We start from the raw sequence: 13,338 nt of genomic DNA, 5'->3' as shown, positions 1-13,338 counted from the left end.
TTGCCTGGCGCCTTCATTATACACCTTTAGGCGCCAGGCAAAAACGTTCCTTTTTAAACCAGGCCTTTGGTTGACCCGATTTACATCCTATGCCCTTTTAAAATGTGGGGTTTTTTGGAGGGGGTGTTGGGTTGCTGTTTTTATTTTTATTAGGTATTTTGTGGTTTTATATCTTGATTTTATATCTTTGATTTTTTAGGGCAGTATATAAATAATAATAATAATAATAATAAATAATAATAATAATAATAATAATAATAATAATAATAATAATAATAATAATATTCAAAGACACATTCCAGCCAGGGGTGGAGGGGTGGGGCTTGCGAGAGGGTGATGCCTAGGATCAGGGGCGTAGTGTGGGTTGCTGGCACCCAGGACGGTGCTGCAGTCAGTCCCTTCACTGACCAACATCTAATCAAGGGAGTCTCTCCTTGCAAACTAGCCCCACCTGAGAGCAGAGAAACGTGAAACCAGGAACACCACTGTGTTGCCTCGTCATCCTGTCCTCGCAGCAAGGCTCTCTGGGCATAGCTGTCAACTTACAGATTTGAAAATAAGGGACCAGCAGCCTCGAAAATAAGGGATCAGCAGCCAAAATATGGGATTTTACGGGCACAGGTATGTTCAACTTCTGAGCCCCTCCAAGCCAAAGGCAGAAAGCCCAGCCAGCAGCCAAAAGGGATGCAGCAAGGAAAACCACCATCACCTCACCACTGGGAAGCGCTGAGCAAAGGCGAGTCCCCAGGCAATGCAGCCAATTTGATCGTCACAAGGCATGCAAGCTCCACCCCCCAGTCGTTCTTAGACTCCTTATTGGGTGAGCAACGCAGCCAAGCAACACAGTTGGAGCCTCCCTCCTCCCTGGCCGGCAGGGAGGGAGGGAGGGAGAGGAGCTGCTTCCTTTGAAACCCAGGAAATTTAAGGGACATCATCAATAAGGGACAGCAGCGGGACACGGCGCTGGGATAAGGGAGTTTCCCGCCAAATAAGGGACGGTTGACAGCTATGTCTCTGGGCAATGCATGTGGCTCTGGCAGTGATTTCCCACCTTCCACTTCCCACCTTCCTCCTCAGTTGGCGATAGGAGCAGTAGTGGCGCCCTCCCCTCCTTCCCTTTTGGCCTGCCCACGGGCGGGCATGCACAGATATCCCTTCAACTGGCCACAAAAAGGAGGAAGTGGTTTTGCCCTGGCCCTGGCGGCTCAGCCTTGGCATGGCTTGCTTCCCCATGGCTCCGGTCTTGATGAAGGAGCCTGTTATGGGGTGCCTGGTTGTGCCCCCTCGAAAATTTTCACCCTGGCCCCCGAAGCTACATCACTGCCTTGGGTGAGTCTTGAGGGGGCCTAGCATTTTTCAAGCAAGCCTCACTAGCAGAGCTGGAGAAGACAAAGAACAGACACAAACAAGGTGGCACTTGACTTCAGCATCCCTTCCCCAAAGTATTGCGATTAGGGAGGAAAGTCTCCCAAAGCATTTTGGAAGGCCACTCTTAGGTTCAGGGTGTTTCGGAGACATCCCACTTTGGCCCAGGCAAAGCTGGTCCCTCTTCAGTTCTTGATTCAGAATACATCCAAATCTTTTGTAAACCCCCTACTAATTATTCCTGATTATGGTAGCCCAAAAGTTAGAGGGTTCATCCCTGTTCATGGCTGAACCTCCCCACTGTTTGAGGGAAGCTGCAATTATATTATAAAACGTCCTTGTGCTAGGCAGAAACATATATTGCAAAAATGTTGCATTTTTGGCAACTGCAGCGCGTTTACAAATATGATAAGTACCATTTTATGGGCCTACGGGGCTGCATTAAGAATGTCCTTACCATATGGGTGACTGCTGAAAGGAAGACTAACTTGTGATTTAGAGTTAAGAGGCTTGCAACAATATGAAGAAGTCCTGAAAAGTTATTTATTTAAAGGAAGTTTTGAACTTTCCACACTTCTGAGATAGTATGGACATACTCCTAAAGATCTAGGGCACAGCAGCTTATCAGGGAATGGGAGTATCCGGTGTCCCTCTCGCCTTGCGTTCTCAAGCCTTCATCCATGTTGTGAATGTGGAAATTGTCCTCTACCAGCAGCCCAAGGCAATATGGGCTACTGAATATACTGCAGGTGGGGGTACTTTATCCATTCTATATGGGAACAGCCTCCAATCTGGGAGAAGACTGTACAGGAAACAAAATACATGGTCTGGCATTTAAGGTGTGTGCCCAAACATACATGCTTTCAACCATGCAGCAACTATGGAAGTGACATTGCAACATTTTGTTTTGATCCTAGAGATAGTCTTCAACCCAAGATCAAGCCTGTGTCTGAGATGGGCTTAAAGAGGAGGGTGGGTGCATGCAAACCCCCACCCCAGCTCCCCACCCCTACTTTCAACCAATCCACTTCTGTGAAAAGGCTTGTTGCTACTGGGAACCCTGATTATACAGGCTTGCCAAATGTGCTTAGACTTCTCTTTTGGACTTAGAATGCAGGAAGATATAAACATGCAGCATGTGCCTGAGGGAACATCACATACGTTTGCCACAAATGCTTCACGAGGGCTTGTAGGTTTGCAACATCATGAGCCCATCTCACCAAGAATACTTTTTCAATTCTTCTGAAATCAAAAAATAACTCTGTGAGGTTTTTAAACAGGACAGCAAACAGATTAGCCGGATGTACCTGCAAACAGCACTTAAAAAGGAAAAGCAGAAAGCCCACATAAAGTATGGTGTGCGAAAAGCAGAAAACTCAATCAACAATCAATTCATTGATAATTACATCTGTGAGAAGCACTGCTAAGACATGGGGAAAGTGGAGGCTTGCTCTGTACTAGGGAAAATCCTCCTTTTAGGGGCCTATGTGCCTGACCTGAAAATACCCTGAACCACGTGAAAGTGAGCCCCGTGGCAATTCTGGGTTGTTCTCTCCAATTTTGCATCTTTTCTCTTTCCACCCTCCACCCACTGTCCCTCCACTCCCAGCACAACAGACATGGGAATCATCCAAGCTGATGTTGTTTGTCAGCCTCCCAAAGGCTGGAAGTTGACCCTTCATCCAAGTAGGTATGCATACGAGGCAGCAAGTAGCATGGGACACTGAAATTGAATTGCTGGATGCTGGGCAGGTGGGGGGAGATCAGTGCTGGTGTAAGGTAATAAAACACATAACCATGACAAAGTGGAGAGCTGTGGTCTACAAAGGATCAGAAGGTACCTAGTCTAGCATCAATTACTGGCAGGAGAGTTCATGCTTTCAGTTTCCCCCAGAAAACAACCCACATCTCTCATCTGTGCTGGCTGAGGCTAATGTCCAAAATATCTGGGGGGACACCAGATTGGAGAACGCTGATTTAGTGGAGCAAAGAATATATCTAGCAGAACAATCCAAGAGAGCTCAAGCAAATGAGGCTTGCAGCAATGTTTGGCTGATGTTGCACAGAATTTGAGCCCACCATCTGATTAAACCCAGCCTGGCTGTTATATATGCACGAGGATTTCAGGGGAGAGAACAAAGGGAAGCAATACCAACTAATGGGGAAAATGCATTATGAAACCAGAAAAAGACATGAATTGGGGGGGGGGGTGATTTGGCAGCACCACCGCAAAAACAACCAACCTTCTAAATTCCTCAAAGTAATAAAGAATTCTAATTCATATTCTCCCTGAGTAATTTGACAAATATGAACTTGGCTTTGAATATGAATATAAACCCCATTGTCAATACTCTCTCTCTGTGTAATCTTGCCTTTTGAGACATAGCTTTACTATTAAAGATTTCACAATTAATTAACAGTTTGTTTCATGCCAGAGAAGAGTCTTGAATACACAGACAGCTTGAGTGCCAGTGGTTTCCATGTTGCATCCTGAGATGCATTCCACTACAAACAAAAAAACAACAACCTTCTAAGCTTTGTCTCCCTTATCCATAAGGGTCAGATGTGGCGCACAGGCATGTACAAGTCAACAGAAATCAGCAAGGTAACATTTGTATTAATTAATGTGAATTAATAGGGAAGTGCTCATGTTTCATAGGGGCATAGCTCAGAGGTAAAGGGTCACAGGTTCAATTCCTGGCATGTCCAGGTAGGGATGGGAAAGTTTCCTAACCCGAAATCCCAGACAGCCGCTGTCAATCAGTGTGGACAATGCTGTGTTAGATGGACCAATAGTCCGACTTGGTATAAGGAGCTTCCTATCTTCCTATGAGCAAGTGGAATACCTGTGTTGTCAAACGAGAGTTGCCAAATGTCTTACAGCTCCACGCTCCTATGCCTCCAAGAGCAGAGAGAGCTGAAGACATTAGCAGGGAATAATTCCTACCTCCAAGCTATGGAAAGTGCCACGTACCAGTGTCTACAGATCAAGCTGCTTTTAAAGGCATAGGAAGAGATCAGGTTATTTTTGATCATTTCAAGGCCATCTAAAGTATATCCGGTGCCATGGTGCAAAGATCCCTCCGGTGCCCCCCCCCCCCCCCGTTTCCCAGAGTTGCCAACCTTTTTACAGCGCTGCCGGCAGCTTTGCGGGGCTGGAGGAAGCGGGCAGCGGCTGGAGGGTGGCCATGGCAGGCAGAGGCTCCAGACACGGCCCTGCTTTGGTGCGGCATGGCGGAGGCGGGCAAGGGTGGCGAGCTGATGCCAGGAGGCCCCATGCCCAGCCTCTGCCTCTTCCTTGGTGCCCTGGTGCCCCGCACCATTTGCCTCTATGGGCAAGACACCCCTGGATCAGTTGGTAAGCCTAGGATAAGCAGCCATTGTTAATCATAAGCATTTGCTTATGTGGATGGTGCTGTGGTCTAAACTACTGAGCTTCTTGGGCTTGCCGATCAGAAGGTCGGTGGTTCAAATCCTCAAGACGGGGTGAGCTCCCATTGTTCTGTCCCAGCTCCTGCCAACCTAGCAGTTCGAAAGGTACCGCTGCAGCAGGAAGGTAAACGGTGTTTCCATGCCCTCTGGCTTCTGTCACCGTGTTCTGTTGTGCCAGAATCAGTTTAGTCATGCTGGCCACATGACCCGGAAAGCTGTCTATGGACAAACGCCGGCTCCCTCGGCCTGAAAGCGAAATGAGCGCAGCGACCCCATAGTCGACTTAACTGTCCAGGGGTCCTTTACCTTTACCTATTTGCTGTCATGTGCATCTTACAGATTTAATACTCATTCTAATATCTGGGTTGCTTGTGTTAACCATAATGTGTGAGGTTACCCATAAATGGGGTGTCCATTCCAGCAACAGCCAGGATTTGAAGGCCTGGCCCACCTTTGTGCTTTGGGGCATAAAGACCAAGGGAAGGGTTTGACGGTGGTGATTTGAGCAGTATTGCCTTCTGAAGAGGACACGCCTTGAGGAATGCCAGAGTACGCCAGATGGGAACTGGGGTCTCTTGGGGCTGGCCCAATTCATTGCACCAGTGTGCCATTGCACCTGAGGACAACAGGCTATCTTAGGGGGTGCAGGGTAGGGTGTGTGGCATTCACAGAGGGGAACGGCCAGGATGGCTCGATAGGAAGGGAGGGTGGCAGGGGTTGTCGCCACTGCCTCCCACCAACACCCACTGCCTGAAGAGGCTGCCTGACTCTGCCTCGTGGTAGGGGGCCTCCTCTCATTGTACTGAATCAGAGAAGCGAGTGGGTGTTCCTTGACATATTAAATCAAACGAATCTCTGTTGTCAAGAAAACGGATGGTTTCTGGATTCTTTTCAGCAGTATGAACTTGAAACAAACACACACACACACACACAGTCCAAACCTAGCAAACAGAAAGATTGCCATCTGCAATGCAATGAACCCAGAAAAGGCGCCCTCCATTTCAGACACATTTGTTTTTATAAAGCTTAGTACTTTTAAAAATAACTTGGGGTGAAGGCAAAAAAAAAAAAGAGTGGCAGAAGTACTGCCCACCAGAAATATGGAGCTCAAAGAAGCTAAATAGAATATTAAAAAAAAATAGTCCAGGCAGCACCTTATCTTAGAATTGATTCAACAATTGGAAGAGAGGCACTTGGTACAGTTCTTGTGACCTTGTGGAACTTCAGAAAGCACATGAAGGCTTCTCGTTTAACATGCCAGCTTTCCACATGCAGCGAATTTATTCTTCACGTGAATGTTTTCAAACGAGAAATTCTGCCCCATCAATATATTCTCAGTGGCTGAAATATTAGTTTTCTCAAAATCCACTGTCACCATCTCACAACCTCAGTCCCCCACCCCCATCTATAAAATGCACCCAGCACTGCCTCCCATTCGTTCTGTTTATGAATGGTTCCTATTTCAGGAACTCTGAGCATATTTAATATAAACTTCTTATGGAGAGAATTTATCCACTTTGCGGTTGTTGAGACAAGTTAGTCCTCAGAAAGAGCAGTTTCCCAAGGGATATTTGATAGGGATAACAACAGTGCCAGCTCAAACTATTTTTCTGCCTTGGGCAAAAATTAAATGCTGCCCTCAAATCAGGTTCTATATGTGTTTCTTTCCCAGGGGTTTTCCCCAATTGCAGCTTCTTTCCTTTGCCCCCTACAAATAAATGGAAGGAAACTGCTCAGATCAGTTGCATGGAAAGAGTTTGAAATCATGAAACAGGGAGCGGGGAGTCACACAATGTTATTCCAAAGGTCTAAGGTGATGGCTATATGATGATCCTCAGGGGATGTTCCCAGTTAACAGTCGGAGCAGATTGAGCCCATGGAGATCTTTTCCAGAATCCAGAAGTAGGGCTTATCTCTGAACCATGTGTCAACATGGTCACATTCATTTCTCTCAGCGCTTGGATATGGTGTGGTAGGAAAAAGCCCTTTGCAAATTTGGGTGTGGTGGTTGTTGCTTCCTTCCACAGCACAATAACTTAAGGATCCGTGCCACAGATGAGCAGGATAAATTGAGGGCATTTATTTATTTAACTTGTACACCATTTTATATTTCAGGAAATTGCATTGTTTACATGTCTCAACAAAAGCCAACTATATGAAACACAGATTCCACATTCAACACAACTGCAACTTCTAATAAAATACCACATTTTAAATAGTATAATTAAACAAACAATCTTGTATCTGATATGTTTCGTGTAATGTGTCTGTGAAGGAAAGGGGGCATAGGGATGTAGTACTAAATAAAGAAGCTAGCCCACACTGGGCCCAAGATAACAACTTCTTGAAATAGGAGCATTTAGAGCACAGCTGGCCTCATAGGACACATATCTGTCAAAACAGGTTGGCTTTCTATTTAATTTATTAAATTGTCCATCTAGCTCTGATTTGCTTTCTAAGTTAAAATGTGGCATGCTGAATAACATGGGACTAATTCTGAACTATTTTGTTAGGCAGTTGTGGCAATGAATGCAATGGTTGCAGTATGCTTTTCAGTTAAGGAATGAAAAATGGGTGAGAGGTTGCACTCACCTCTTGTAACTTCACTTGCCAGCCCTGCCTATTCCTCACCAATTCCTCTCACCAAAGCCATCCCTTCCCTTCACTCCTTGCCAAAACCACCCTCCCTTCTCCCCTTAGACCTCTCCAAACCTCTATAGCTCACCTGAATTGGCCACTGACTTGCTCACCTGAGCTGCCTGCCCATTTGCTGGCCTGCTCACTTGGCCACCTGGCTGCCACACTGCCAACCCACCTGCCTCTTCCTCCATCTCCCTACCCCTTGGTCTCCACCACTGCTGCAATGGCCCAGCATATATGAGCCCAGTTTGTCACCACACTGTAGCTTGCAGCGCCACCTGTCAGCGACCATGCAAAACTGCTGCATGACAACATCCTTAAAAACCATTAGGCGTATAGATATGATAGGAAAACAGGAGAAGGCAAGCAGTAAGAAATGTAGACCTGGAAATGAAGTGGTGGTGGTCAATCAGTCAATATAAAAAGTAGAAAAACCATTCCCCTCTGAAAGTCTGTCACTGTGGTAAGATGAGGTTTTCCAATGGCTCACAGGGATTCAATTAGAGTTGTTTCTGACGGAATTCTAAAAGGCTATGGGCATTTTTAGAATGCAATTTTAAAGGCTACTCGAGTCTTACTAATTGGCTGTCTTGAGATGACACCTTTTAAAGTTGCTATTTTAAATCGTTTCTGAATGGCTTCTCTCTCCCCGCTTCAAGTAACTATGTGAAGGCTTTCCATGTAAAATATTTTGCAACAAAAGCAGCAAAGAGTCCTGCGGCACCTTAAAGACTGGCAAACGTATTGTAGCATAAGCTTTCTTAGGGCTGCAGTCCCAGGCACACTTCCTTGGGAATCTCATTGAACTCCCCAGGGCATCTGGCTCAGTAAGTGCAGATAGGCACTTCTTTTTCCTCATACTTGTCCAATTTTGCCTGGAAATTGTTAGGGATAGCCCAAAGCTTGGCCAATGAGGAAGGGGGGAAAAACAATGAGAGTGCTAATGATAGAGTGCCTAGGGTATTTTTGTAAGGTTTGGGTAACAATTAGCTTTTCAAAAGGATGAGTATTTGTATTGTGTTTTCTCTGAAACACACAGCAGCCTCAGGCTTTGGTCTTATCAAAATGGCTTGGCCACAATAATGTGGAGCATGACAGAAAGCACTGCTTCTCATTTCCCTTCAAAGAAAATATGGGCTATTACTTTCACTTGCCCTCCTGTGAACCCTTCATATCCTTCTGCCTTGTGTCTTCTCAAACGTCTTATTGGTAGTTACAGGGAGGAAGTTTTGGGATCAAACCGCAACAGCAATTCAGAGATGGCCAAGTTCAGGCTGGATGCCAATGAGATGAGCCAGATATTTTCAGTGTCTAGACAGCTGATCTATCTATGGTAGGAATGGGGGACCTGAGGTTGCCTAGATGGTGATGGATTGCAAATCCCATCAATCTGCCGGCTGGGGCTGATGGAAGCGGGAGTCTGAAGGATTACAAAGTATGGAATATTTAGAATATGCAGAGTAAATGTGAAACTGAAGAAACCATGGAAGCTGGGGAAGGGAAGTCAAGACTATTGAATTTTTTGGATTGAATTGTTTGGATGGTTATTGTATAAACGTGAAGCATGTTACAGAAAATAAAATAAAATTTCATTAAATTGGGGAAAAACAAACATACAAATTGAATAGATGGGAAGCAAGCACCCAGACAAGCAGCAACAACCCTATACAACAGGGGTGGCCAACTCCCAAGAGACTGTGTTCTACTCACAGAGTTAAAAACTGGCAGTGATGCACCTCCTTTTTTGTGGTTCAGGTCAAAATTGTTGAGATTTTTAAAGGAAGGAAAGCCCTGTTTTTTAGGGAAGCCAAAGTTGTTGAGCTTCTTTGGGGGGGAGCCAGTGATCTACCAGTGATCTACCACAGAAGTTCAGTGATCTACCAGTAGATCACGATCTACCTGTTGGACGTGCCTGCACGGTATACAACATCAATACAGCACTGCAATATTTTAAAACAGAGATGGGGGAAAACGTTTTTGGACCAAGGGGCCACCTTATGCCAGTCAAAACCTGCTGGGGGGGGGTCACATTCCCATGAACAATCACACACTAAAGCTATTTCCCATGAAGGGTTCTTAGTAGGCAAACCTTCAATTTTCTCTATAGACTTTTAAAAAAGTCTTTTAAAAAAAGTTCTCTGACACCATTTATTTATCCTGACTGTGCAAAAGGCAAAAAGAACTCCGTAATCCCAGCAGAAGAATACAAATAACATCAATGCACAACTGAAGTGCAAGCCCTGCCTTATGGCTATTCAAAGCCTCAAACTTCAAAATGCAATTTCATCAAAGCCCCTTTCCTTCTTTGCTGCTCCCCAATGAACTGCTGATGGGAGGAAGAGGACTTAGAGGACTGGATGAAATCCAGCTGGGGGCTGCATCCGGTCTGGGCACCAGGAGTCCTCACTTCCCCTTTAGAAGCTCAAAGGCCTCTTTGAGCCAAGCTACAACTTACACTAAACGCATAGTTAGCAACCTTGTATGGGCCCCCCCCCAAACGAAAGTAGGCAGGGAATGTTTAAACCTCCAGTTGCCATCCCAATGAAAACGTACACCCACACTGCATTTTACATTAGGAAAACAGACACATATCAGGATCATGGTCAAGGAGCAAGGGGTTAGATCTCCCTTCTTTGAGCACTGTGCTCCTGATGAAAAGTGAAGGACTACATTAGTATGGTTTTTTTATTTTAAAACCTGCACAGTTTCTAACTACACATTTAGTGTAACATCCCACTTATCCTTAGCAACTTAGAATCACAAGGGACCGTTTCCCAGTGCTGCAACTCCACTGAAGCAATGGACTTCCCTGTGCACAATGAAATCTCCTCTCCCTCTCCCCTCCAGTCCCTTGTGCACCTTCAAAATCAGCTCTGGCGTGTTGAGAGGCCCTCCAGAGCAGATTTTGCTAGCAGCCGGGAAGAGGAGAGGAAACAGAAATGCCATTGCGTACAATCCATAGAGTTGGAAGGGACCCTCACCTTACAGATCATCTGTAGAACGTTTTAGTTTGAGGGCTGCATTCCCTCATGGACTGCATGTCAGTGGTGGGGCAAGCCAGAGTGGAGCGACAGATGTGACTTTCTGCAGGAGGCCACACCAATGCCAGTGGTTTCTGCTACACACATCTTCACCCAGAGACACATCTCTCCACCCCAGCAAGCATTCCAGCCAGGTAAAAGCATACAAGGAGGATGGGGAAGAGTAAAGCCTAGGAAATGTTCCAGGAATCAGACAGAGAAGCCTGGAGGGTTGCGTTTCCTTTACCTGATGTTTCCTGTACCTGATCTAATCCACCACCTGCTGCTTGATGCAGAATGCAGCATGCTTGACAGATAGCCATCCAACACTTTCAACCACATCTGTTATCAAAAGCTCCCAGATCGAGGCAGAGGAGAACACATATTGAGGGAGAAAATGGAGTAGGGCATTTCTCTTCCTGCCCCAGTGGCTTATTTGGTCCAGGTCTTACTGCATTCACAAGTGGGTGTAACAGAACAGGCGTAAGCTGAGGAATGAGAGCTCTGCACTTGAGTTGGGTACACCGATTAAGTACACGGAGATGTCTATTTTCCTCTCTCATGTCCATTTTGCACTGAACCCAGATTACATGGTGTGAATCATCACAAACAGCTTTTCTGTCTCCTTTAGAGAGGTGATGGGTGTGTGGATAACGGAAATACAAAAAAGGAAGTGCTGCTGAAGCAGAACTGTTGTTTGCAGGAAATGGGTTCCTCTGCCCAATTTGCAGAATTGGGCTATATTCTCCCCACCCTATGGGTGGTATTTAGTGTTCTTGTATCATTTGGTATTCTGAGGGTGGAGGAGGGCTCCATATACTGTATATATAATATTTTCTTAGGAGGGCTCCCATTGACCAATACTCTACACAGTCCACAGGCCAGGAGAAACTCTGGAGACTTGTTGATTTAATGCCGTCTCTGAACTGAGTGACACATTATGCCCAACATACCACAGAGCAGCCTGCCTCTGCCTGTTGAGCAACTTCAAGGCTCCCCACTAAGGCAAAGAAAGCTGGGGGGTTGCTGTGAAACTCACAGGGAAGGAGACGGGGTGTTTAGTTATGCATCGCCAGAAAAGAAAAGAAAAAGAGGATTTGGATCACCAAAGAAAGAGGACAAAAGAGAGCATCAATTTGCATAACATTTACATACAGTGATTCCTGTGTATAGAAACAAATGGAGAAATAATTACTAGAATTTAAATGGAAGTACAATAGATCGCAGCCCTAGCGAGGAAGATGCTAGGTGACTTACCCGCCTGCTCAGTCCGCAGCCCAGGTGCTGCTTAATCTCAATGGGCATCTTCAAGGCCTCTGCTCTTCCCCCTCTATGATTATTTATCTTTAAGGCCGACTTGGATGGGGGAGCGTTTCAAATAGAGGATGGTCCTCTGTAAAGTAGGGCACATGGCCTCCCTAGAAGGAGAGTTGCTGGCCAGGTTTCTCCAGTCCCCCCCCCAATTTCCCTGCTCTTCCCCCTTCCAGCTCCTAGGGAAAACTAAATGCTAAGGAGAAATTGAGGTGACCAGTGCTGCTTTCTACCAATATAGGATTACCAGACGTCCCCGGAATGTCCCCAGATTTGCAAATCTGTCCCCGGAAAACGTGGCAGCGGCAGCCTCAGCAGCCCAGAGCCAGCCTGGTAGCACTGTTGGCTTCAGGAGCTGCTTGGTGCTCACTGCCATGGCACCTACCATTTCCCCCCACCGAAAGTCCCCATATGATGTGTTGCACACAAGACACATCATATGGGGACTTCCAGGAGGCAAACTGGCGGGCGCCACGGCAGAAAGCAGCTCCTGAAGCCAGCCAGAGCCAACTGCACTACCAGGCTGGTTCCGGGCTGCTGACTGCCACTGCCACTGCTGAAGGGGAACTGGGGGTGTCCAGCAGTACAGATCTCCTGCCCCCTTCTCCCTTTGTTTTGACTGATCAGGGGAGGCTCAGGAGTTGCGGGCGGGCAGCCGTTGCCCAGTTTTTTAAAAATTGCGCATTTATGTTTCACAATGTGCGAAAGAAGAGCTTTGCACCTTTATACAATATGCATGTGTGCTTGGGCCCAGGATCTTTTGCCTCACCATCCCCACTACTGACTCCCTGTTGCTATTCAGCTGGGGGGGGAGTGTCCCCGGATTCATTGAAAAAAATCTGGTAACCATATACCAAAGCCTGAGCCAAGGGCCCACTGCAAGCCCCTGGAGCCTCTTGGCCCTGCTCCGGCTCCTCCTCCCTCTTGCTTGCTGTTCACCTGCCTCTTCAGAGCAAACAAGTGAGACACAGCAACAAACCCTCCAGCATTTCTCCGATGAAAATCGGAACGTCCTTTTCTACATCAGGAAGCTTCTCCCACGTTTGATCTGGCCCCACACATAGGTGTCATATGTCAACGTACATAGGTCACCGTGAACCAATTATAACCTCTCCGCCGAACCTACCTCACAGGATTGTTGTAAAGAAAAAATGTGTGAGGGAAGGGATCGTGTACCACACTTTCAACAGATAAAGGGAATGAAACAAGATTTTAGCTGTAAGCTGCCCTGAGTCCCTGTCAGGGAACATACCATGGAGTAAATCTTACTGAACTCAGTGGGACTTTGTTCAGAGTAAAAATGCTTTGGATTGCAGTGTAAGGCTGCACACAGTCTTTACCCAGTTACCTGGGAGTAAGCTCCATTGAATACAATAGGACTAACTTCTGAGTAGGCAATGTAAAGCTCAATTTACAATGAAGGAATAAACACTCCACACAGTAAAAAGAAGAAAAAACAGCAACCGGCTGGCTATTGAAGCATTGCAATTAAAGAATTTAATGTGGATTGGTTCCCTTTCCCTTCAAAATTATAGGAAGGGCTTTGTATGCCAGCGTCACCCTTTCTTTC

This window comes from Podarcis raffonei, chromosome 17, assembly GCF_027172205.1.
Source record: "Podarcis raffonei isolate rPodRaf1 chromosome 17, rPodRaf1.pri, whole genome shotgun sequence".
NCBI lineage: Eukaryota > Metazoa > Chordata > Lepidosauria > Squamata > Lacertidae > Podarcis > Podarcis raffonei.
Note: the sequence above shows the minus strand (reverse complement) of the source record.